Source organism: Triturus cristatus, chromosome 5_1 (genome assembly GCF_964204655.1).
Source record: "Triturus cristatus chromosome 5_1, aTriCri1.1, whole genome shotgun sequence".
Classification (NCBI taxonomy): domain Eukaryota; kingdom Metazoa; phylum Chordata; class Amphibia; order Caudata; family Salamandridae; genus Triturus; species Triturus cristatus.
Window position 1 is genome coordinate 938,537,009 of NC_140587.1, and position 25,388 is coordinate 938,562,396.

Consider the following 25,388-nt stretch of genomic DNA (forward strand, 5'->3'; position numbering starts at 1 on the left):
CGCGCCCGCTGCGCCAGCCCGCTGCGCCGTCTGGCCGAGATACACATTATATAGGGTGTGAGGAGGGTGGGAGGGCGGCGCGACTAGAGCGCACCCCCAGCCCTACCTAAAATGGCGCCCACCGCAGCCAACAGCAAAACACACAAGACGGCTGGGCGAGGCAGAGAAAAGTAGAATAAGCGTGTTGAAGAGGTGTCAGTGTGCCTCAATAAATTCCCCAATTAAAAATTCAATTTAAAAGCCCCCAGGTAAAATTCCTAAAAACGATCTCAAATGCAGTTTTTAGACACAGTTTCACCAGTAAATATGCCAGCAAGTAGGTTCCAAATAAAAAACGCTCGCAGCCCTAGTATCTCTCGGTATCTCTCGCTAGGGAGAGCTCTAAATAGGCAGCGGGGCCTTCGAAGAACAGCTCTAAATAGCCTGGGAGGGCGGGAGGGCGGCGCGACTAGAGCGCACCCCCAGCCCTACCTAAAATGGCGCCCACCGCAGCCAACAGCAAAACACACAAGACGGCTGGGCGAGGCAGAGAAAAGTAGAATAAGCGTGTTGAAGAGGTGTCAGTGTGCCTCAATAAATTCCCCAATTAAAAATTCAATTTAAAAGCCCCCAGGTAAAATTCCTAAAAACGATCTCAAATGCAGTTTTTAAGACACAGTTTCACCAGTAAATATGCCAGCAAGTAGGTTCCAAATAAAAAACGCTCGCAGCCCTAGTATCTCTCGCTAGGGAGAGCTCTAAATAGGCAGCGGGGGCTTCGAAGAACAGCTCTAAATAGCCTGGGAGGGCGGGAGGGCGGCGCGACTAGAGCGCATCCCCAGCCCTACCTAAAAGGGCGCCCACCGCAGCCAACAGCGAAACACACAAGACGGCTGGGCGAGGCAGAGAAAAGTAGAATAAGCGTGTTGAAGAGGTGTCAGTGTGCCTCAATAAATTCCCCAATTAAAAATTCAATTTAAAAGCCCCCAGGTAAAATTCCTAAAAACGATCTCAAACCCCTGAGCGCATCTGCGATACATGCTGTCGTTGTTGGGCAGGAGTGTCTAGATATTATCCCCAGGCTCTAATCTTACCCATTCCAACCTGCTCTCCCCTTCTCTCTTTGTTGGCTGCCTTGTGACTAAGGTATGCTTGGTCAGGTTCCCATGTGTTCCGTGGTATTCTGTGTATTGGCATGAGGGCATTGTAATTGTCCGACTGCGTTTTGCAATAAGACAGTTCAGTGCACCTGTCCGATAAATTGGGCAGTGCTCCCTTCATCCATCTCATAGCTACTCTCCTCCTTGTGAGCAACAAGCCCAGCCCTACCAGTTTCCGGGATGCCCTTGGCAAGTCTTTGTCATATCCCAGAAGAACAAGTAATGGTGTCTCAGGCAATGGTGTCTCCAACATGTCTTGTAATGCCTCGAATACTGCAGCCCAGAACATGTGGGTCCCGGGCAATCCCAGGCAATGTGAGTGAAGTTAGCTCCCACAACACCACATTATCTATTTCATTCTTAACATCTTCTCTCCAAAAAATAGGGATAGTCCTCATCTTGTGAACACAAGGTTTCGCATCCTCCTTCAAAATAATTTGGTGTACAAACCCATTCAACATACCAATTTCTCCTGACCTGGGAACTCATTACAAATTTGTCTTTCCATCATTCTGCTCTTGTGCACTAACAACACAGGTTCTTAGCTGTTAGGGTCCAATACCATGTCAAGGGCCCCAATATCCCTCCAACCTAATATAACGGTATACTAGCAGCTATATCAAGTTTTCTTTTTGCTTTCCTATTTTTAAACTCAAATTCCAAAATTCTGAATCCCAGTAGTTCAGTTGGTTCTCCACCATATATTGTCCCAATTCCTTGACACATTTGTCTCTCCAGACATTTTTATTAACTATAGTGTATGTTGAACTTGAGTCCACCACAATATTAATCTCGAGTCGACGCACCCAAAATTAATTTGGCAAACTGTTTTTTAACACCTACTCACAAACCATTTCAATGGCTTCTTTGCTGGCTTTCAGCGTACAATCTACTTCCTTACAATCACATTCTGAATCATTCTGCTCATCATCCTGTACACATTTAACCTTACAATTACCTTCAAATGTCTCCCCATCCACTCTTCTACTGCACACACACTAAAAATGTGCTCCTACCACATCTCAAACACTTTTGAATAATAGCTGGGAAAATCTTGCTATAAGTAGAACGATTTTGATTTTCACACCTTTAGCAATGACCACACATTTTCCTATTAGATTGTCTTCCTTCATATTCACTATCTACATTGGCATTCTTCTCTTTTCTTTCACCCTTTTTAGACCCATACCCCACACACCCACATGCACCATCCGGCAGTTCTTTAAAAGATTTCCGACAAAGAGACCCTTCGGGGGACCCGTGGGGAATTGCAGCGCCAGCCCCACAAGGAGCAACTGCCCGATGATGAAGCATGACACCTCTTGGGGTGTGTGAGGGCAACAGAGGACAAACAATGGTATTTCCACCTCACAATTGGGTCACATTTAACCTAGGATGTTTTTTGTTTTTTTGTTTTTTTCTTCCTTTTCACCCTCTTTATTCTTTTTGCACGGGTGACTATTTGCACCCTTAAGCATGGATGACTTTTTTGCATCCTGCTATAGGAACAGTGTCCCTTTGTGAAATTGGATGTAGACTTTTGGAGCATGGACACTGGACCTTGAATAGCTCCTTGGCCCCCCTCTCTTATTTGTGTTATTCTTCTTTTTTCGTCATTACCATTATTTACTTTAGGATTTTTTATTTTCCCACCTCTTGCTGTTCTTTGCCACCCACAACTTCTTTAGCACATCTAGTCCTCAATTCAGCCTATGATCAATTGCTACAGTTTCCTCCTAGGAACTTCTGCATTGACCCACAACCGATCTTGAATGCCACTGTCATTAGTGTGCATAACGACCTTGTCTCTGATAAGTTTGTTATGAAGATTACCAAATCAACAAATGAACGCTAAATTTTGAGGCGCTGCTAGATAATCATCTATCCTGTTAACCTTCCCTTGTCTCCTCTGGAAGAAGTTGAAGCGATCAATTGCAACACACAGATGTGAGAAGTAGGAATCAAGATCCGTCAAGGCATTGTAAAATACATTTCCTTTACCTTCTCGCTGAAGGTTCTTTTCCATTCTTTGGTATATTTTCAAATATCCAAGATCTAAGCAGTGTAATAATAGTTTCATTTCCAGTGACAAATCTTCTTCGTCAAATGTTGAAATGTAGTTCATGAAGAGATTTTTCTTCTCCTCCCATTTCATGGAAGGATCGCTGGATATTATGAAGGATTATGGTGGAGTACGATTTATTCCCTGAGTGTTATTACTGAATGTTTTCAGTAACCTTAAAAATTATGACACATTACTCAGAAAATGAATATAAAATGTTCTCATTATGGACAATGAACAAATAAATTCAAAGAATAAATATCATTTACCAGTGTTACAAGTACTGTTTGTGTTCCTTTATTTTAGGCATAGGGTATGCCTTCACCAAGTATGGAACAACCACATTGTGATCCAAAAATATAAGGCACGTAAGGTCACTTACGTGACCTTAGCCATCGACGTCAAACGCAAATTCACCACGATGTACATAGAACGTAGTAACAGCGATATCAGAAGAAACGTCGGGCCACTCCTGCATAAGCGATGTTCACACAATTCAAATTGTGGTACTTGGCAAGTAACAGCACACAGTAAGCACTAATAGCTCCAAAATGAATGTATTTCCGAGCAATATACAGTACCTTAACTTGTTATCCAACACAATAAACACAGTTTAGGAACTGAAGAGTCAAGTTGAAGAAGCACAGTGACAAAAGTTCCTCGACTATGGTTTGGCTCCTACTCGATTCCAGTTCTCAAGGCCAATAAGAATCTCATCAGGGCTGCACTATCCTCATCGCCAACTTTGTAATGGGACGTATTCCAAGTTGCAGCCCCCGTGGCACACAGCTGATTCCTTCTGTAGCTTCTGTTCAAATGACCATACAATTCATATGGAATACCTAGATGTCACCAGTTGAGCAGAATCAGCCAGGCCAACACATATTGCCTCCTTTAGTTTTGTGCTTCAGCTCCACGTTTGGCATATATCTTTTCACCCTAGTTTCTTTTTTTAGGTCTCACCTACAGGCACAGGAATATATATCATCCATTGGTGCAGCGTCCCAGAGGCCTGATGGGCCCACTGAACCTTGATTATTACTGAATTTTATCATTCAAACAACAGCTAAGGAGCCCGTTTCCTTCCTTGCTGTAGGGCCCATAACACACTGGCAGCTTTTAGAATCTACTGAAAACCTATTGTGGACACTACTGATATTTACAGTGAACTTTGGGTTAGTCCAGTGCTTACCAATGGTTGGCGCTTTTTTGCTACTCTAATTTGCTTGCTTGTAATTTGATGGCTTTCCTTCCAATTCTTCTGTTTCTCCCTCTTATAGCTTATGTATCACCATTGGGTGACTTGTATCCTTCCACTACTTACATTCAGAAAGCTATGTTTTTCTTTTTCTTCCCACATTCCACAAGTTTTCTTTTTCTTGCGCTTTTCCTCATGTGCTTCCCTGCACTGACACCACTACCCCTTGCACTCTCCCTCTTGCACCTCTGTTGCACATTACTGGGGCTTCTGCCACTCATCAGCGCTTAATCCAAACTCCTGCCCCTACTCACTACTCATTGTTCCTCCACTTCTCATATTTTTAAAGAGATGTTCTTTTGGCAAGTCTGACAGCTGCAACTTGCTTCCAGGTCGCTCCTTTACGAAGTGGTGCAGGTTTTTATGAGTCTTTTGAATTCACTGCTACAAGACCGGCTTCTGCCATATTGGAACGGCAATTGTTTTTTTTTTTAAATGTCTGCCTATCGGGTGCACCTGTGGGTGGGGTATGTGTGTTGATGCTGGTACTGCCATAGTTTCATGAAGCATATATGTGCATGTCTGATGCCTAATGTCAGCGTTTGTATCATTGCATTTTTTTGCCAGTGCTCTTGATCAGTAACAATAACTCTTTTCAAAATTGACAAAAGCATTGGCAAAGGAAAACAATTAGCACTGGCTAAGACAAGAGACCGGACCTATTAGTTTAGGCATTTCATTATTAATTGTGTTGCTGCTGCCAAGGCTGAGCTATTTTATTTTTTTCTGGACAGCGAGTCATAACGTTGCATGTCTAAATAGTTGAATGCTGTTTTTCCTTTTTTTTGGGAAGTTTAAATACCCTCACATATTTCGGAGTCATCGACAGTTATGACAAAAGAAAAAGGATGTATATAGCTGAGAGTGGTTAAAAGAGTATAAGTATCCCTGAAGGATATCTTATAATATCATTTATATCTCTAACTGCTGGAAGTAAAAATATTAGCGTATATATGCATGGTCGTCATTTAGGGGTCGCCAGGGGACGGAGCTGCGATCCTTGGATAACCCCTTGCGAGCCCAGGCACTGAATTTGCGACCCCAGGCCTCTCAGGTAGCAAAATTAGTGCTAGGAAGACAGTGGCACCGCCTCCTTATGAACATCGGTTGGTGCTCCAATTGCCTTATCTTTGTCAATTTTTTTTTTATTACACTAATAGTGAATAATATATTATGATTCACTATTAATGAAATAAAAAATGGAATTAAATTACCTGGAAATATGACCCTACCTGACAGCAGAGGTAGGTAAAAAATGCTTTTAAATGTATGCTCTGCGCATGCTTGCAGGTGACAATGTCTTTATGTGAGAGAGAGTGTGTGTATGGGTGAATATGTATGCGTAAGCATGTGTGTGTGTGTGTGTTTGTGAACGTAAAGGTCAAATGTTGTGTGATGTCATTTAGGCTACCCCTGACCTTTTGATGAATTGACGTTCATGCGCTAATACATATATTATGCTTATGCATAGTACAGATTGATACAGAAATATATGGTTTAGGGATATTTTTTCTTGAAAATTTCATATACCTACTCCTCATGCTTTTATAGGGTATACCTTTCACAATTTAACAAGAGTTATGAGTGGGTCAAGGCGGAATTGTCATAAGTTATGTTTTTCTGCACTGAGAGTAAACTGTATGGCAGAGAAGTTATTAACATTTGTAAGAACCCCAATCTGGAAAAAGATATTAGAGGGAAGGATGCAGAGAGATATTAAAGGGGAACACCTTGACATCTGCTAGTTTAATAATACTCCTGAGGCTTTTTGACTTAAAGTCATAATGTAAGCACAATGCATTCTGTGAATGTCTTTGACGGTGAGGGTTATATTCTAGAGCTTATGAGGTTTTTACAGGATTGAAAAACGTCCAAAAATGGCTTCCATGAAGCACCAGCTACTGAGGGTTGTGAGAAACCCTGGAGCATGGACATGAGGGAATGTGCTTACATGTGTTTGCTGTTCAAACTCGCCTGTTTTCTCTCCTTTTGCTCTCGACTTTCATTTGGGAACACCTTTGTAGTTATTGTGGGAAGCTGCCATCTCTGGCCTCTACAGGGTTCCACTCCTGGTGAGGATTTAGGGATCCAGGGGCCACATGCACGAAGCATTTTTCCGGTCACAAATGGGCGGATTTGGAGAATCTACCCGTTTGTGACTGGAAAAATGTTTTTGGAGATGTACAAAGCCCAAATTGCGATTCGGTAACTTGTTACCAAATCACAATTTAGGTTTTGTGATTCGGTATTTGGAAGAGGCGTGTTGAGTCCCTTCCTAATAGCAAATTGGAATGGTATGTACAAATGTTTTGCGACCGAAATGTGGTTGCAAATGATTCGCATTTTACCACCAACTCAAAATTGATGGTAACCCATTCGCAAATGGGTAGGACTCCCCTTGGCACCCGTTACCTTTTGAGACTGTTTAACCCCTTGCGTGCGCACGACGTCTCCCGGACGTCGTGTTCCCAAACGCCGTTTATTTCTCCTTCACAGCGGGGGAAATAAACCTGCACGCAAGGGGTTAAAAAAATATTTTTAAGAGCAGGCAGTGCTCTTAAAAATGAAACTATTCATTTTTAAATGCATCCCATTTTCTTTTAAGGAAATTGGACTGCATTAAAAAAAATGATTGCTTATTTTAAAATCAATCACAGACATGGTGGTCTGCTGACCTCTGCAGGTCACCATTACTCAGATGGCTGTGAATCGTAGTGGGTCACAAATTGCGACCTACTTATATTGGTTAGGTCTATTTTTGACCCACTACGAATCGCTAATGAAACTCAAAAGATTTTTATACATTAGTAATAGCAATTTCCTAATTGCGATTCGCAAAAAAATTGGAAATTGCTATTCCTAACTTTCACACATCTGGCCCTAGATCGTGTACCTCAGCACTCCAGCATTTCTTGAATGGTTTACGAACCAGCAATGCAAACACCCAGGAATGATGTCACAAGGAAAACGGAAAGGAATATGCACTAACAGCGTCAGTATCTTAAAGACCAAATATGCTGATGTGTGCTAAGGAAGGTGATTTTTAGGTCTGTCTACTGATAGCTCCAATGTTTGGAACACCTCATCTTATCACTTCCTCAAAATTGTACAAGTAGTTTAACATGTCAGCATATATCCGCCAGAATGCAGGTTCCTGAGCCCCTATGTTTGCCACATAGCCAATGTGCAATACGTTTTGTTTTCTGAAACAAGCTCAAAAACCAGAAGCTGTTTGCAGGAAACTAAAATAATCAGTGGCCCTGATGCATAGGGAGTTTCTGTGTGTGTGTGTGTGTGTGTGTGTGTGTGTGTGTGTGCGTGCGTGTGTGTGTGTGTGAGTGTGTGTGTGCGTATGTGTGTGCGCGTGTGTGTGTGTGTGTGTGTGCGTGTGTGTCTGTGTGATAGGATGGCAGGCACTGCGCATTTTCCCAACCACAGTCACCAAGCTTTGGATGGTGGACCCAGGTAAGGAAAGCAAGTGATGGCCTCCTCGCTCTAAATGGGGCAGAGTGAGACTCACTGTGACCTTATGGACCAGTGATGGAAGGGCTTTGGTTCAAGGGTTTATGACCGCACTCAAGGTTCAACCATGATTAGGGCATTGTACAAACCTGGGTCCCTACATTTCATGTAAGCGGACACCAGTTGTCATATACCTGAGTTGTTCATGGGGAAGAGAAGCCATCAATAGTTATAACGAATAAACCCTGGGAGGAAGAACAGACGGATCACATTGTTCTCAAGCACTCGACTTTATTTCTTGGCTGCATTTACAAAGAAAAGGCTTTAACACAGGACTCCAACCAGCTGGTGGATGTCTTGTGTTGCTGTGGCATCGTCCATGATTAAGACTCCAACCTCATGGTGGAGAATTTTTCCAATTAGGAAGAAATCATCAACTGATGCACTGAGATTGAATTCACATTTTGGAGACCACTTTTGGATCCCCAACACGTCCTGACCTCTTGATCTTCCAATAGATCGCTGTTCCACGCAATTTCATTGATTGAAGCTCCTGCCTTTGTGGCTGTCCACCCCTGCTTTCATAGTCATGAGGAAGACCCGCAGTGACGCTTATCACTCAGCGCCGTGTCCTGGGTCGAAATATCAACACTTTTCCATCACACATGTCTACGCAGTTTTCTTGACCAATAATCAATCAGTATTGGGTTTTGCATTACATGTATTGAATAAGGAGAGAGGACAATAATTTAAAATCCTTTTATTTATGTCACATATGTATGTTTTGTATATAGTATACTGTTCACTTCACCAGTCACCATATGTCACCTTTTCACAATAGTCACTTTTGTTTTTTTGCAATTTATTTGTATTTGTGACAGCCATTTAATATTCAATACTTCTTGAAAAATATAAGAGTAAATCAACTCTGCTTGTTTTCTTGGTGTGTTCTTAAACTGGAATTTTTCGTTTACTGTGAAAAAGGAAGTGTGAATCCCTTTTTTGTATTTAATACAGTTAACACAGCAATTGTATCGCCCGACAGAACCAATTGTTTTTTATATGAGTGCTTACAACAGCAATACAAATGCTGGTTAAAGTGGAAATCAATTCAAAATATCTCCTTATGTATATAAGGCATGTTTGAAATTAAAAAAATGACTTCTATGATAACCTGGTGTACGTCTTAGAGGTAAGCTTGTCCCCCTTGAGACTAGAATATCCAGTGGTGTGCTCTAAGATATGATTGACAATGTCTCAAGACAATTTCTGAATGCTCCTGAGTCAACACAGTCACTGGCTGAAGGAGGTTGAACCAAAACCGCTTAGAATGTATACAGAATACAATACTTTTGCCATGTATGGCAGAAGTGGCATTACACAACAAATGTAAAATAACAATTTTAATTTTATTCCAAAGAAGACAGACAAATAGAGTACAACAAGTCTGTGCACTGACAGAAAAAAATGAATAAATTACTCGTACGGGTGGGGAAGAGGGCAGAGCAAGCTTCACAGGGGCTTAAGGAGGAAATGGCATCTCCATGTCTTCATGAGACAAGTGGCATCCCCATTTCCGCATAACCGATCGTTATGTAGTGAAGCCAGAGCAACTGCAGAGGTCTCTTACCCATACCAATTCTTTTAGAAACATTCTGTAGGGGTTTGAGCACCCAGCGACTGTTCCGCCTGGCGACAAAAATAGTGATGGCACCAATGAGGTCACTGATTACTCCATCAGAGATGCCATAAATGGTATTATCAGTGATATAATTTGTGAGACATATGCATTGCATTGTGTGGAACGTTAAAATCATTGGATTACATCAGCTGCTACATTTAAATAGTTTATTTAAAAACCCAATTACGTTTTCCAATTTGCTAAGCGTATTTACTACTCATGCTGGAAAGTATGTGCACCCGATCATGGTGTTACATTAACTGAAGCACATATACATTACGACTAACTACTGCTTTCTAAAGCAACTCTCATAATGTTTAATGGCGGGAGGTTAGGCTCCGTTGGTAACCTTCCCCACTTTTAGATTAACTGGGATTTTAGTTTACTCAGTGACATATTTGACTGGACTCACCTTTGTCCACAAGGACAGCGTCTATGCTGAATCAGCGTCAGCCACGCTGTCTGAGAGAACCAATAACGCCACCACTAACGTCACCGCGCTCGGGACGTTAAACAAGCATCCATTTCCTCTTGTACCTTGGAATCCGCTCACTTCGGCTAACGAGATGACCTTTATGGTGTCCATTTCCTGGTGAAACAACGTCAGCGACATTTCGCCTCCACTCTGAGATCGACCATCCATACCTTTATTAGATACATGCAAATCAATTCACCGTACAAGTCAAAAGCACTTTGTTAAAAGGAGATTGCCATGTATATCACGAGCAACATTTTAATCTTTGATGACTAAGCAGTACGCATCTTTACAGCATAGAGTATATTCATTTCAAACCTCACGAGTGCATGAATTCAGCATAGGGAGTCCCAAAGGACTGGGGGTCACTTTAGGTCCACTGTCGGGGGGGGGGGGGGGGGGGGGGGATGACAGTAGCAAACTTCACCCCTAAGATTTGTGGGGCTTGGGAGCATCACAAAGTATGTGCTGACAGCGTATCCCTGTTGGTGAGTTCTGATAATGTGTTCCTCGGAGACTGAAGTCAAGCACAGAGCAAGCATTGGAATAGCCAATAGGTCTCGCCTTTGGGACCTTATAAGTGTTTAGCCATGCAACAGTTGATGTTGTTGCACCAAGGATATTGTGCTGCATAACTAAATACTTATAAGGTCCCAAAAGTGAGACCTATTGGCTATGCCAATGCTTGTTCTTATTTCCCCTTTTACTATTACCAATGTTCCCCCAACTTTCCAAGATGACCATTAGCATTAGCTTCCCCTGTAAAACAATATTTGTAAGTCCAATACAATTTAAACCAATACTGTGAAACCATATACCATTTAGAATGCACATTGTACCATTTTGTATACATTCTTTTGGAGAGAAGCCACAAAACCCTTTGGAAACGTGCCTTTTCTTCCTATCCTATTTTAATCTATACATCTGTCCCAATATTCTTTAAAAAACACCAAGAATCCCTACCCAGATTTGACCAATGTAACTGGATAGATGTACCACTTGTCACAACGTCTTAATATTTAGTTCGGGGATAGCCCAAAAAATCTCTGTGTAAAATTGCCTTTAATTCTAATCCAGTTTTGACCTGTGTTCATGGCACATTGTGCTTCAGAATGCACTAATTCTCCTCATTTTTATTCTTTCCTTGGGAGAGTTCCTCAAATTCCCTTTGAAAGTTGTTTAAATCATTTTGGCAAAAGACTAGCTTTTCAGATTTAGTGTGCTTCAAAATGCACTTTTTTGTCAAAGAGATCCCCTGTTATTCCTTGTGGAAAAATCCCTAATAAACCAAAACATTTCATAAAATCCTAGGGTATTCAAGTGCCCTCGTAAAGTTGCTTGTCAATCTAATTAATTTCTGGTATAGGCCAATCAGTTAGGAATTTCTGCCTATAACCCTTATCTGAGGGGAAAAAAGATAAAACAGTCAAAAGTTGAAAACATTGGAAATGGAAACATTTGAAAAGTTTGCAGTTACAAAGTGTGCTTAGCCAAAAAATATAAAGTACAGTTTATGGTTAAAACGCTGAAACTATGTGAAGCCAAGTGCTCAAAGTTTAAAAAGTTATAGTTGAAAACGATTAAATATACCAAAGTAGTCTGGAAAACAAAGGGCAGAGAGACACTGGCACGAACACCTGTGAGAACTCTTCTGTAATTAATATGCTAAGAAGTAAAAAAGAAGCATGGTTTGCCACCATCTCATTGGCCTAGAAAATAAGCATTGGCAAAGCCGGTAGGTTTCACCCTTTGAACCTACTGCCTTTGTCAATGGCTTTTGGCGATGCTGTATAGCATTGGCAAGATGATGCGCAGCAAGACCAAAAATTTTGTATAGAAAAAGCAAAAATGAAGGTTCCATGATTATGTTTATGACAAATACAGGTGCGCCGCTACAACGTGGTGTGTGGGTGCCATATTTTTTCTGAGATGGATTGGTAAAAAAACAAAATTAAGAAGTAGTAGCTCAAAAGTGCTCTTTTGAGGTTGAAGGGCCGGCAGCAATTTGCTGCCTTGTGGTCGCCAAATAAAAAATAAATTTAAAAAAGACGATAAGAATGAGGGGCAACGAAGAAGTTGGTGAGGGCAGGTAATGGGGAGTGGACGGGAGAGGGGAAAAGTAGCACACAAAGTTGAGCAACACAGGGTGGGGAGATGCACAGGAGGGAGATAGCAACATGGAGCCCAGGAAGAGGGGAGTTTGGCATCGGAGAAGCACACTACAGAAAGCTCACAACATGAGGAAGACAGCGTGCATGGGAGGGGTGTGTATTTGAGGGGAGATTCAAATGAGGGAGCGAGCTGTAAAAAACAGGCACTCTCTTGGAGTGCTTAAACATAAATGACAAGCATTGGCCGTGCAGCAGTAAAAGTAACACCGCACGGCCGTGAAAGCGAAAGTCATCGCGATCACTGTGAAAGCGAAAGTGATCGTGATGACGCGCTAAAGCACGCGAGGGATGTGCGCACAGCAGCGCGTGCGCATGTGCTCGTGACCGCAAGCTGGTGGCCGCTTTGGTAGCACTTCGAAAAGCCGCTACTAAATGTCTCACCAGAGCAGCGCATGCGCTGGCTCAGGCGAGACCTAAAAAATGAGGATTAGAGATTTGAGCAGGATATGTATGTAGGGAAAGTGGGTCTCTGGTTTAGCAAAGAAAAAAAAAGGCTTTCTCTTCAATACAAACATCACCCAAACCCAAGAAGCTCCACACAACCACCCAATCAGTACTCAGCAGACATAACTTAGCAGAACAGCCAAACACTCCTCTGATATGCCAGAAATGGCCATCACCGGACTTCTAAAATCCCTTTCCACCCAACAATATTCACTGCACAGCACATTTCCCATTTACCCAAATCTGCCTTTCTCAAGCCTAACTTGATAGACGGAACCCTGACCGATTCATGCACAAAACATGGCACCACAACTATGTAGATGGCATACATCTTACTATCATTCAGATAAAGTTAGTTCATACATACAACCTTCTCGTGCTCACAACCAACATCTCATCAATGCCTGGCTATCAAACGCCTATCTAGAAAACAAACTGTCAATGCTGGAGTATTGAAAATCGACTGCCTAGGTAAAAATGGCACACCCATTCATACAATCAATCAATCAATCAATCAATCAATCAATCAATCAATAGGCATTACACACTACAAAGATCGATATCCGGATCTAACTCATTTTACCTTCAAATTAACTTGCACTAACAATTATTAAACTGGTCTTATATCATACAGATCTTTACTAAACACAACCAACCAAACCACAAGGCACATTTGATCAACGGAACATCCAGAAGTCTTGATGATAACGCTCAGATTAAGAAGGCCCTTCAGTGCATTAATGCTTTTCTACACCAATGCCATATGTTTGGATCAAGGAAGTCAGCTGTGCTCTGCAGTGTGCATTGTGTTATGCTCATCTTGAGGAGTGAGACAGAGCTCCCTGGTCTTGGCGTTCTACTGCAGAACATGTCAGAGTCTCGATGTGTGGTCACAGTAGCTACCTCCTTCCGGGTCTTGACTTGATTCCCAGGTCTGAGCGGGGAAAGCAGAGTCCGCACTGATGCGGCCATCTGTTGGATCTTAACCTCTGGGCTGGGAAACAAAATAGTCACCATTCGACAGGACCCTTATATGCTATCTGGTGGTAATATTACTACCATATGGCATGTGTTCCAAATGAAGATGGCAGTCTATAATATCATCATAACCTTACATAACAAACCTGCACTTTCAAATTCAAGATATAGTCAGCCTATACTGTGACTTGAACTGCACTTCAAAATTCAAGCTAGATTGACCATTTCCTCAACATGTTCTACCTCTTTCTGGGCCATATGTAGGTAGCATACAAGTTACTTCTTAAATACCAAACTTTACCGATTCGGTATTTAAGAAGTGGTAACTCGTATGTAGGTAATCATTCGGTAAATATTACCGAATCGGAGAAAATCGGTAATTACCGAATCGGTATTTACCGATTCGGTAATGAGGCATACCTTCCCATTGATTGAATCAATGTGAAGGTATGCCTCATTACCGAATCGGTAAATACCGATTTGGTAATGGGGGGAGCACATTCAAGGGTGGCAGGGTGTCACATTGACACCCTGTTGCACCCCTGATTCCTGCATGTGTGCACATGTGGCGCACATACATGCCCTAAGGGCATGTATGTCTGCCACATGGCACTGTTAGTCCAGCAAAATATTGCTTTTTGCAATGAATTCGGTATTTAGCACCAACATATATTTGGTGCTAAATACCAAATTATTTTCCCTACACATCACTCATTTGAGTGTCACCTACATCTCATTTCAGGATTCGGTATTTACCGAATCGGTAAAATTACTGATTTGGTAATTTTACCGATTCGGTAAATTACCGAATCCTGAAATGTTCCCCCTACATAGCAAAAGCCTAAATACCGGTCGGTAACGGTATATTTACCGAAAATCGGCCGTTACCGACCGGTATTAGGCTACCTACATATGGCCCTCTGTGTGCATCTATTTCCTGCCAAAAATGAAATGACACAATTGGGACCTACTTATTGCATTGCAAGAAATCAAATGTGTTTTTTGGTGGGATCGTCAGCCCCTTTTCTCTATATTCTTGACCTTTGATTTTTATTCTAGTCAAGATTATTCCAGCTTTTCCTGGGGTTGTATGACTCCAGCACTCATGCATTTACAACGCGTGCCTTTACCCCGCATCGATTTGAATGCAAAGCATTTACCATGCATTGCCTTCACCATGCTCATACCTTTACCACGCATGCCTTTACAATGAAAGGTAAGTGAAACCCATTTATATATGTGTGTGTGTGAGAATATAAATATATATATAAATATATATATATATATATATATATATATATCTATATATCTATATCTGTGCGCACAGTTGAAGACCAAAATTGTGTCAGCCAACACAAACAGGAGCACACACAGGAGTTTGTGAGTAAATCTATTTTCATTCTTGTAAAGCCCCCCTCAACTCTGACAGACGCGTTTTGCCACTCCGGAGTGGCGAAATAAAAAGATTTACTCACAAACTTCTATGCGTGCTCCTGTTTGTGTCGGCTGACACAATTTTGGTCTTTGACTGTGCGCACATTGAAACGCGGCACACCACCCCGAGAGGAGGCACCCAGGGCAAGAGGTTGCGACGGTGGTGGACTTTTGTGCTATATATATATCTCTCTATATATATATCTATGTATATATATAGGTATATATATATATATATAGATATATATATATATATATAGCACGAAAGTATATTATCTACTGGCGGTCGCCAGTAGATAGTTATAGTTAGGACCGAGTTTCCATAGGAAATCTGAAAATTCTATTTTGAATAACTTTGGCGCCGGTTGACGAATCCTCGCAAAATGTTTAAAACTAATGGGGCGCTCCGCTCAGCTCCTACCCTGAAAGTCTCGGGGTGATTCGTCAAGCGGGGGCTGAGAAAAAAGGGGGGTCCCAAAACGCGTTTTCCCCATGCATTTTCCCATAGGACCTTTAGTCGAAGGTACAGCCCGAACGGCTGAACAGAATTACTTGAAATTTGGCAAAGAGGTAGTCCTCAGGTCAGGCATGTGCCTTTTGCATATATGGTGTCAATCTGTTCAGTAGTTCCTGAGAAAATTGCAGTTAAAAGCACATAAATATCTATAAGCGCGCACCATAACGTGCGCGAGTGTAATTCTGATTGGTGGTTACATGTCAGTCAACATTCAAATCGGTCGAAATCAGGAAGTGTCGGCCGCCATTTTGTGTGTTTTGTGTGTGACAGTGAAAAAGAAAGGTGGAGAACGTGAAAAGGGGGCAGGGTAGAGAGTTCCTGACCCCCTAGCCTTTGTCAAGGGGTCCCTGAAGGACCCCGAAGGGTGAAAAAAACTTTTTATTTTTTTTCAAAAAATCGCAGGAATAACCTTAAAAAAAAACAACTTTTAAACGAGCCATTCCATATTACAGGATACAGTCAATCTATAACTATATACATAGGTAGTTAATTGTAAAATAAATATTTAAAAAATATATTAAAACATACATAACTTAGCATTTAAAAACCGTACAAATTCACTTAAAAAACCATAGGTTTCACACACGTTATAGTTAGGAATTAGCATTTAAAAAACCTTGCAAATTCACTTAAAAAACCATAGGTTTCACACATGTTATAAGTCTAATTTGTCGCACACTGCTCCACCTACCAAGCGTGTTACCCCAATGAAAAATGGTGCCTGAGATCAGCGTCGGCGAGTACGCCTATGCCCGTGTAATGCATGCAAGTATGAGTAGCGTTAGCCATCCCTGGACACGTGTTTCGAGGTAGTTGCCTCTCGAAAGCAGGGAGTAGGAAAGTGTGTAGGGTTGCTGTGTAAGCTGCTAAAATCGTTATCAGGTAAAGTACCTCTCGTAGCGCAGGTGCGTAACCATGAGCCCGTCGGCTCCACCGGCTCAAGAGAGCCTGAAATAAAGTTAAGTCTAATTGGTCGCACACTGCTCCACCTACCAAGCGTGTTACCCCAATGAAAAATGGTCCCTGAGGTCAGCGTCGGCGAGTACGCCTATGCCCGTGTAATGCATGCAAGTATGAGTAGCGTTAGCCATCCCTGGACACGTGTTTCGAGGTAGTTGCCTCTCGTCAGCAGGGAGTAGGAAAGTGTGTAGGGTTGCTGTGTAAGCTGCTAAAATCGTTATCAGGTAAAGTACCTCTTGTAGCGCGCAGGTGCGTAACTATGAGCCCGTCGGCTCCACTGGCTCAAGGGAGCCTGAAATAAAGTTAAGTCTAATTGGTCGCACACTGCTCCACCTACCAAGTGTGTTACCCCAATGAAAAATGGTCCCTGAGGTCAGCGTCGGCGAGTACGCCTATGCCCGTGTAATGCATGCAAGTATGAGTAGCGTTAGCCATCCCTGGAAACGTGTTTCGAGGTAGTTGCCTCTCGTCAGCAGGAAGTAGGAAAGTGTGTAGGGTTGCTGTGTAAGCTGCTAAAATCGTTATCAGGTAAAGTACCTCTTGTAGCGCGCAGGTGCGTAACCATGAGCCCGTCGGCTCCACCGGCTCAAGGGAGCCTGAAATAAAGTTAAGTCTAATTGGTCGCACGCTGCTCCACCTACCAAGCGTGTTACCCCAATGAAAAATGGTCCCTGAGGTCAGCGAGTACGCCTATGCCCGTGTAATGCATGCAAGTATGAGTAGCGCTAGCCATCCCTGGACACGTGTTTCGAGGTAGTTGCCTCTCGTCAGCAGGGAGTTGGAAAGTGTGTAGGGTTGCTGTGTAAGCTGCTAAAATCGTTATCAGGTAAAGTACCTCTCGTAGCGCGCAGGTTCGTAACCATGAGCCCGTCGGCTCCACCGGCTCAAGGGAGCCTGAAATAAAGTTAAGTCTAATTGGTCGCACACTGCTCCACCTACCAAGCGTGTTACCCCAATGAAAAATGGTCCCTGAGGTCAGCGTCGGCGAGTACGCCTATGCCCGTGTAATGCATGCAAGTATGAGTAGCGTTAGCCATCCCTGGACACGTGTTTCGAGGTAGTTGCCTCTCGTCAGCAGGGAGTAGGAAAGTGTGTAGGGTTGCTGTGTAAGCTGCTAAAATCGTTATCAGGTAAAGTACCTCTCGTAGCGTGCAGGTGCGTAACCATGAGCCTGTCGGCTCCACCGGCTCAAGGGAGCCTGAAATAAAGTTAAGTCTAATTGGTCGCACACTGCTCCACCTACCAAGCGTGTTACCCCAATGAAAAATGGTCCCTGAGGTCAGCGTCGGCGAGTACGCCTATGCCCGTGTAATGCATGCAAGTATGACCACAATTCTTTGGGGTAACACGCTGGTAGGACTAGCAGAGTGCGGCCAATCGGATTTTTGTTTACATTCAGGCTCCCTTGAGCCCGTGGGGCTGACGAGCCCATGGCTACGCACCTGCGCGCCTTGAGTGGTACTTTACCTGAGAATATTTTTTGGCAGCCTACGCAGCAACCCTACACACATACCTACTCCCTGCTGACGAGAGGCAACTACCTCGAAACACGTGTCCAGGGATGGCTAACGCGACACTTATTTTCATTTTAATCTTTTGGCATAGGCGTACCCGCCGACGCTACTTCATGGACCACAATTCTTTGGGGTAACACGCTGGTAGGACTAGCAGAGTGCGGCCAATCGGATTTTTGTTTACATTCAGGCTCCCTTGAGCCGGTGGGGCTGACGAGCCCATGGCTACGCACCTGCGCGCCTTGAGTGGTACTTTACCTGAGAATATTTTTTGGCAGCCTACGCAGCAACCCTACACACATACCTACTCCCTGCTGACGAGAGGCACCTACCTCGAAACACGTGTCCAGGGATGGGTAACGCAACACTTATTTTCATTTTAATCTTTTGGCATAGGCGTACCCGCCGACGCTACTTCATGGACCACAATTCTTTGGGGTAACACGCTGGTAGGACTAGCAGAGTGCGGCCAATCGGATTTTTGTTTACATTCAGGCTCCCTTGAGCCGGTGGGGCTGAAGAGCCCATGGCTACGCACCTGCGCGCCTTGAGTGGTACTTTACCTGAGAATATTTTTTGGCAGCCTACGCAGCAACCCTACACACATACCTACTCCCTGCTGACGAGAGGCAACTACCTCGAAACACGTGTCCAGGGATGGCTAACGCGACACTTATTTTCATTTTAATCTTTTGGCATAGGCGTACCCGCCGACGCTACTTCATGGACCCCAATTCTTTGGGGTAACACGCTGGTAGGACTAGCAGAGTGCGGCCAATCGGATTTTTGTTTACATTCAGGCTCCCTTGAGCCGGTGGGGCTGACGAGCCGATGGCTACGCACCTGCGCGCCTTGAGTGGTACTTTACCTGAGAATATTTTTTGGCAGCCTACCCAGCAACCCTACACACATACCTACTCCCTGCTGACGAGAGGCAACTACCTCGAAACACGTGTCCAGAGATGGCTAACGCGACACTTATTTTCATTTTAATCTTTTGGCATAGGCGTACCCGCCGACGCTACTTCATGGACCACAGTTCTTTGGGGTAACACGCTGGTAGGACTAGCAGAGTGCGGCCAATCGGATTTTTGTTTACATTCAGGCTCCCTTGAGCCGGTGGGGCTGACGAGCCCATGGCTACGCACCTGCCGCCTTGAGGGGTACTTTACCTGAGAATATTTTTTGGCAGCCTACGCAGTAACCCTACACACATACCTACTCCCTGCTGACGAGAGGCAACTACCTCGAAACACGTGTCCAGGGATGGCTAACGCGACACCTATTTTCATTTTAATCTTTTGGCATAGGCGTACCCGCCGACGCTACTTCATGGACCACAATTCTTTGGGGTAACACGCTGGTAGGACTAGCAGAGTGCGGCCAATCAGATTTTTGTTTACATTCAGGCTCCCTTGAGCCGGTGGGGCTGACGAGCCCATGGCTACGCACCTGCGCGCCTTGAGTGGTACTTTACTTGAGAATATTTTTTGGCAGCCTACGCAGCAACCCTACACACATACCTACTCCCTGCTGACGAGAGGCAACTACCTCGAAACACGTGTCCAGGGATGGCTAACGCGACACTTATTTTCAAATTAATCTTTTGGCATAGGCGTACCCGCCGACGCTACTTCATGGACCACAATTCTTTGGGGTAACACGCTGGTAGGACTAGCAGAGTGCGGCCAATCGGATTTTTGTTTACATTCAGGCTCCCTTGAGCCGGTGGGGCTGACGAGCCCATGGCTACGCACCTGCGCGCCTTGAGTGGTACTTTACCTGAGAATATTTTTTGGCAGCCTACACAGCAACCCTACACACATACCTACTCCCAGCTGACGAGAGGCAACTACCTCGAAACACGTGTCCAGGGATGGCTAACGCGACACTTATTTTCATTTTAATCTTTTGGCATAGGCGTACCCGCCGACGCTACTTCATGGACCACAATTCTTTGGGGTAACACGCTGGTAGGACTAGCAGAGTGCGGCCAATCGGATTTTTGTTTACATTCAGGCTCCCTTGAGCCGGTGGGGTTGACGAGCCCATGGCTACGCACCTGCGCGCCTTGAGTGGTACTTTACCTGAGAATATTTTTTGGCAGCCTACGCAGCAACCCTACACACATACCTACTCCCTGCTGACGAGAGGCAACTACCTCGAAACACATGTCCAGGGATGGCTAACGCGACACTTATTTTCATTTTAATCTTTTGGCATAGGCGTACCCGCCGACGCTACTTCATGGACCACAATTCTTTGGGGTAACACGCTGGTAGGACTAGCAGAGTGCGGCCAATCGGATTTTTGTTTACATTCAGGCTCCCTTGAGCCGTTGGGGCTGACGAGCCCATGGCTACGCACCTGCGCGCCTTGAGTGGTACTTTACCTGAGAATATTTTTTGGCAGCCTACGCAGCAACCCTACACACATACCTACTCCCTGCTGACGAGAGGCAACTACCTCGAAACACGTGTCCAGGGATGGCTAACGCGACACTTATTTTCATTTTAATCTTTTGGCATAGGCGTACCCGCCGACACTACTTCATGGACCACAATTCTTTGGGGTAACACGCTGGTAGGACTAGCAGAGTGCGGCCAATCGGATTTTTGTTTACATTCAGGCTCCCTTGAGCCGGTGGGGCTGACGAGCCCATGGCTACACACCTGCGCGCCTTGAGTGGTACTTTACCTGAGAATATTTTTTGGCAGCCTACGCAGCAACCCTACACACATACCTACTCCCTGCTGACGAGAGGCAACTACCTCGAAACACGTGTCCAGGGATGGCTAACGCAACACTTATTTTCATTTTAATCTTTTGGCATAGGCGTACCCGCCGACGCTACTTCATGGACCACAATTCTTTGGGGTAACACGCTGGTAGGACTAGCAGAGTGCGGCCAATCGGATTTTTGTTTACATTCAGGCTCCCTTGAGCCAGTGGGGCTGACGAGCCCATGGCTACGCACATGCGCGCCTTGAGTGGTACTTTACCTGAGAATATTTTTTGGCAGCCTATGCAGCAACCCTACACACATACCTACTCCCTGCTGACGAGAGGCAACTACCTCGAAACACGTGTCCAGGGATGGCTAACGCGACACTTATTTTCATTTTAATCTTTTGGCATAGGCGTACCCGCCGACGCTACTTCATGGACCACAATTCTTTGGGGTAACACGCTGGTAGGTCTAGCAGAGTGCGGCCAATCGGATTTTTGTTTACATTCAGGCTCCCTTGAGCCGGTGGGGCTGACGAGCCCATGGCTACGCACCTGCGCGCCTTGAGTGGTACTTTACCTGAGAATATTTTTTGGCAGCCTACGCAGCAACCCTACACGCATACCTACTCCCTGCTGACGAGAGGCAACTACCTCAAAACACGTGTCCAGGGATGGCTAACGCGACACTTATTTTCATTTTAATCTTTTGGCATAGGCGTACCCGCCGACGCTACTTTATGGACCACAATTCTTTGGGGTAACACGCTGGTAGGACCAGCAGAGTGCGGCCAATCGGATTTTTGTTCACACATGTTATAGTTAGCTGGACATTTCACTCGTAAAAAACCATTGAAATTCCCCCGTTATAGTTAGTTCAGATAACTATAACTCGCGCGACCGCCACTCTTTCACAAGGATGATGTCATCAGTGATGTCATCAGTGATGCCACTGACCATGTCATGAGTGATGTAATATGTGACGTCATGAGCAGTGGATTGCGGGCGCGCGAGTTATAGTTATCTGAACTAACTATAACGGGGGAATTTCAATGGTTTTTTACGAGTGAAATGTCCAGCTAACTATAACATGTGTGAAACCTATGGTTTTTTAAGTGAATATATATATATATATATATATATATATATATATATATATATATATATATTCACTGAAAAAACCATAGGTTTCACACATGTTATAGTTAGCTGGACATTTTACTGATAAAAAACCAATGAAATTCCCCCGTTATAGTTAGTGCCGGCAACTATAACTCACGCGACCGCAATCCTCTGCTGATGCTAATACTGTATTTAGACACTTATTTGCCCATGTCTTCTTCCATTAATTTTTAGCTATACATATATTACAAATATTTTTTTTTCATAAAGACACATATGTCATCAGCAGAAGATTGCGGTCGCGTGAGGTATAGTTGCCTGCACTAACTATAACGGGGGAATTTCATTGGTTTTTTATAAGTAAAATGTCCAGCTAACTATAACATGTGTGAAACCTATGGTTTTTTCAGTGAATTTGCAAGGTTTTTTAAATGCTAATTCCTAACTATAACGTGTGTGAAACCTATGGTTTTTTCAGTGAATTTGTACGGTTTTTTAAATGCTAAGTTACTTTACGCCATTCGTGGCGTTGCGCGCCCAGTTAACGCAGTTCGTTCCGTGCGCGCATGGTGCGCTTCGCGCACCGTCCGCGCACAGTGAGCCCACATTATGCGGGATGGGCCATGTACGCACGATGCGCTTCGCGCACCGTGCGCACATGGGGGACATATTATGCGCATCTTTTTGAAATGTATTCTTTGTTAATTTTATTGTTACCCCAATGAAAAATGGTCCCTGAGGTCAGCGTCGGCGAGTACGCCTATGCCCGTGTAATGCATGCAAGTATGAGTAGCGTTAGCCATCCCTGGACACGTGTTTCGAGGTAGTTGCCTCTCGTCAGCAGGGAGTAGGAAAGTGTGTAGGGTTGCTGTGTAAGCTGCTAAAATCGTTATCAGGTAAAGTACCTCTCGTAGCGTGCAGGTGCGTAACCATGAGCCTGTCGGCTCCACCGGCTCAAGGGAGCCTGAAATAAAGTTAAGTCTAATTGGTCGCACACTGCTCCACCTACCAAGCGTGTTACCCCAATGAAAAATGGTCCCTGAGGTCAGCGTCGGCGAGTACGCCTATGCCCGTGTAATGCATGCAAGTATGACCACAATTCTTTGGGGTAACACGCTGGTAGGACTAGCAGAGTGCGGCCAATCGGATTTTTGTTTACATTCAGGCTCCCTTGAGCCCGTGGGGCTGACGAGCCCATGGCTACGCACCTGCGCGCCTTGAGTGGTACTTTACCTGAGAATATTTTTTGGCAGCCTACGCAGCAACCCTACACACATACCTACTCCCTGCTGACGAGAGGCAACTACCTCGAAACACGTGTCCAGGGATGGCTAACGCGACACTTATTTTAATTTTAATCTTTTGGCATAGGCGTACCCGCCGACGCTACTTCATGGACCACAATTCTTTGGGGTAACACGCTGGTAGGACTAGCAGAGTGCGGCCAATCGGATTTTTGTTTACATTCAGGCTCCCTTGAGCCGGTGGGGCTGACGAGCCCATGGCTACGCACCTGCGCGCCTTGAGTGGTACTTTACCTGAGAATATTTTTTGGCAGCCTACGCAGCAACCCTACACACATACCTACTCCCTGCTGACGAGAGGCACCTACCTCGAAACACGTGTCCAGGGATGGGTAACGCAACACTTATTTTCATTTTAATCTTTTGGCATAGGCGTACCCGCCGACGCTACTTCATGGACCACAATTCTTTGGGGTAACACGCTGGTAGGACTAGCAGAGTGCGGCCAATCGGATTTTTGTTTACATTCAGGCTCCCTTGAGCCGGTGGGGCTGAAGAGCCCATGGCTACGCACCTGCGCGCCTTGAGTGGTACTTTACCTGAGAATATTTTTTGGCAGCCTACGCAGCAACCCTACACACATACCTACTCCCTGCTGACGAGAGGCAACTACCTCGAAACACGTGTCCAGGGATGGCTAACGCGACACTTATTTTCATTTTAATCTTTTGGCATAGGCGTACCCGCCGACGCTACTTCATGGACCCCAATTCTTTGGGGTAACACGCTGGTAGGACTAGCAGAGTGCGGCCAATCGGATTTTTGTTTACATTCAGGCTCCCTTGAGCCAGTGGGGCTGACGAGCCCATGGCTACGCACCTGCGCGCCTTGAGTGGTACTTTACCTGAGAATATTTTTTGGCAGCCTACGCAGCAACCCTACACACATACCTACTCCCTGCTGACGAGAGGCAACTACCTCGAAACACGTGTCCAGGGATGGCTAACGCGACACTTATTTTCATTTGAATCTTTTGGCATAGGCGTACCCGCCGACGCTACTTCATGGACCACAATTCTTTGGGGTAACACGCTGGTAGGTCTAGCAGAGTGCGGCCAATCGGATTTTTGTTTACATTCAGGCTCCCTTGAGCCGGTGGGGCTGACGAGCCCATGGCTACGCACCTGCGCGCCTTGAGTGGTACTTTACCTGAGAATATTTTTTGGCAGCCTACGCAGCAACCCTACACGCATACCTACTCCCTGCTGACGAGAGGCAACTACCTCGAAACACGTGTCCAGGGATGGCTAACGCGACACTTATTTTCATTTTAATCTTTTGGCATAGGCGTACCCGCCGACGCTACTTCATGGACCACAATTCTTTGGGGTAACACGCTGGTAGGACTAGCAGAGTGCGGCCAATCGGATTTTTGTTCACACATGTTATAGTTAGCTGGACATTTCACTCGTAAAAAACCATTGAAATTCCCCCGTTATAGTTAGTTCAGATAACTATAACTCGCGCGACCGCCACTCTATCACAAGGATGATGTCATCAGTGATGTCATCAGTGATGCCACTGACCATGTCATGAGTGATGTAATATGTGACGTCATGAGCAGTGGATTGCGGGCGCGCGAGTTATAGTTATCTGAACTAACTATAACGGGGGAATTTCAATGGTTTTTTACGAGGGAAATGTCCAGCTAACTATAACATGTGTGAAACCTATGGTTTTTTAAGTGAATATATATATATATATATATATATATATATATATATATATATATATATATATCCTCACACGTTCAGTCCAGCGCAATCCTTTCCAGATATAACGAAGGAATCACACAGGAGCCGTGGCCTCTATTTTCAGTGCAGATTTAATTGCAGACACAAACGTCCGACGCGTTTCGGAGTAGGACACTCCTTCGTCACGGGCAAACTTTGTGCATTTCCTCTTTGTTAATAAAGTAAATCAACATGTCACGTGATATAATAAACATAAACAAAATACTCTACATATTATAATTCATATGAGTATTTACAATTTTTCGAAGTTAATTTAAGGTAATTTCGTGTAAATGGTAAGTACAATGACTAGCATGTCAAGAACAATGTTTTTGCATGATTAGAAAATCCATAGTTTACAAATAACACGCACACAATAGCGCGTTCGAATAGCATGTACCAGAAAA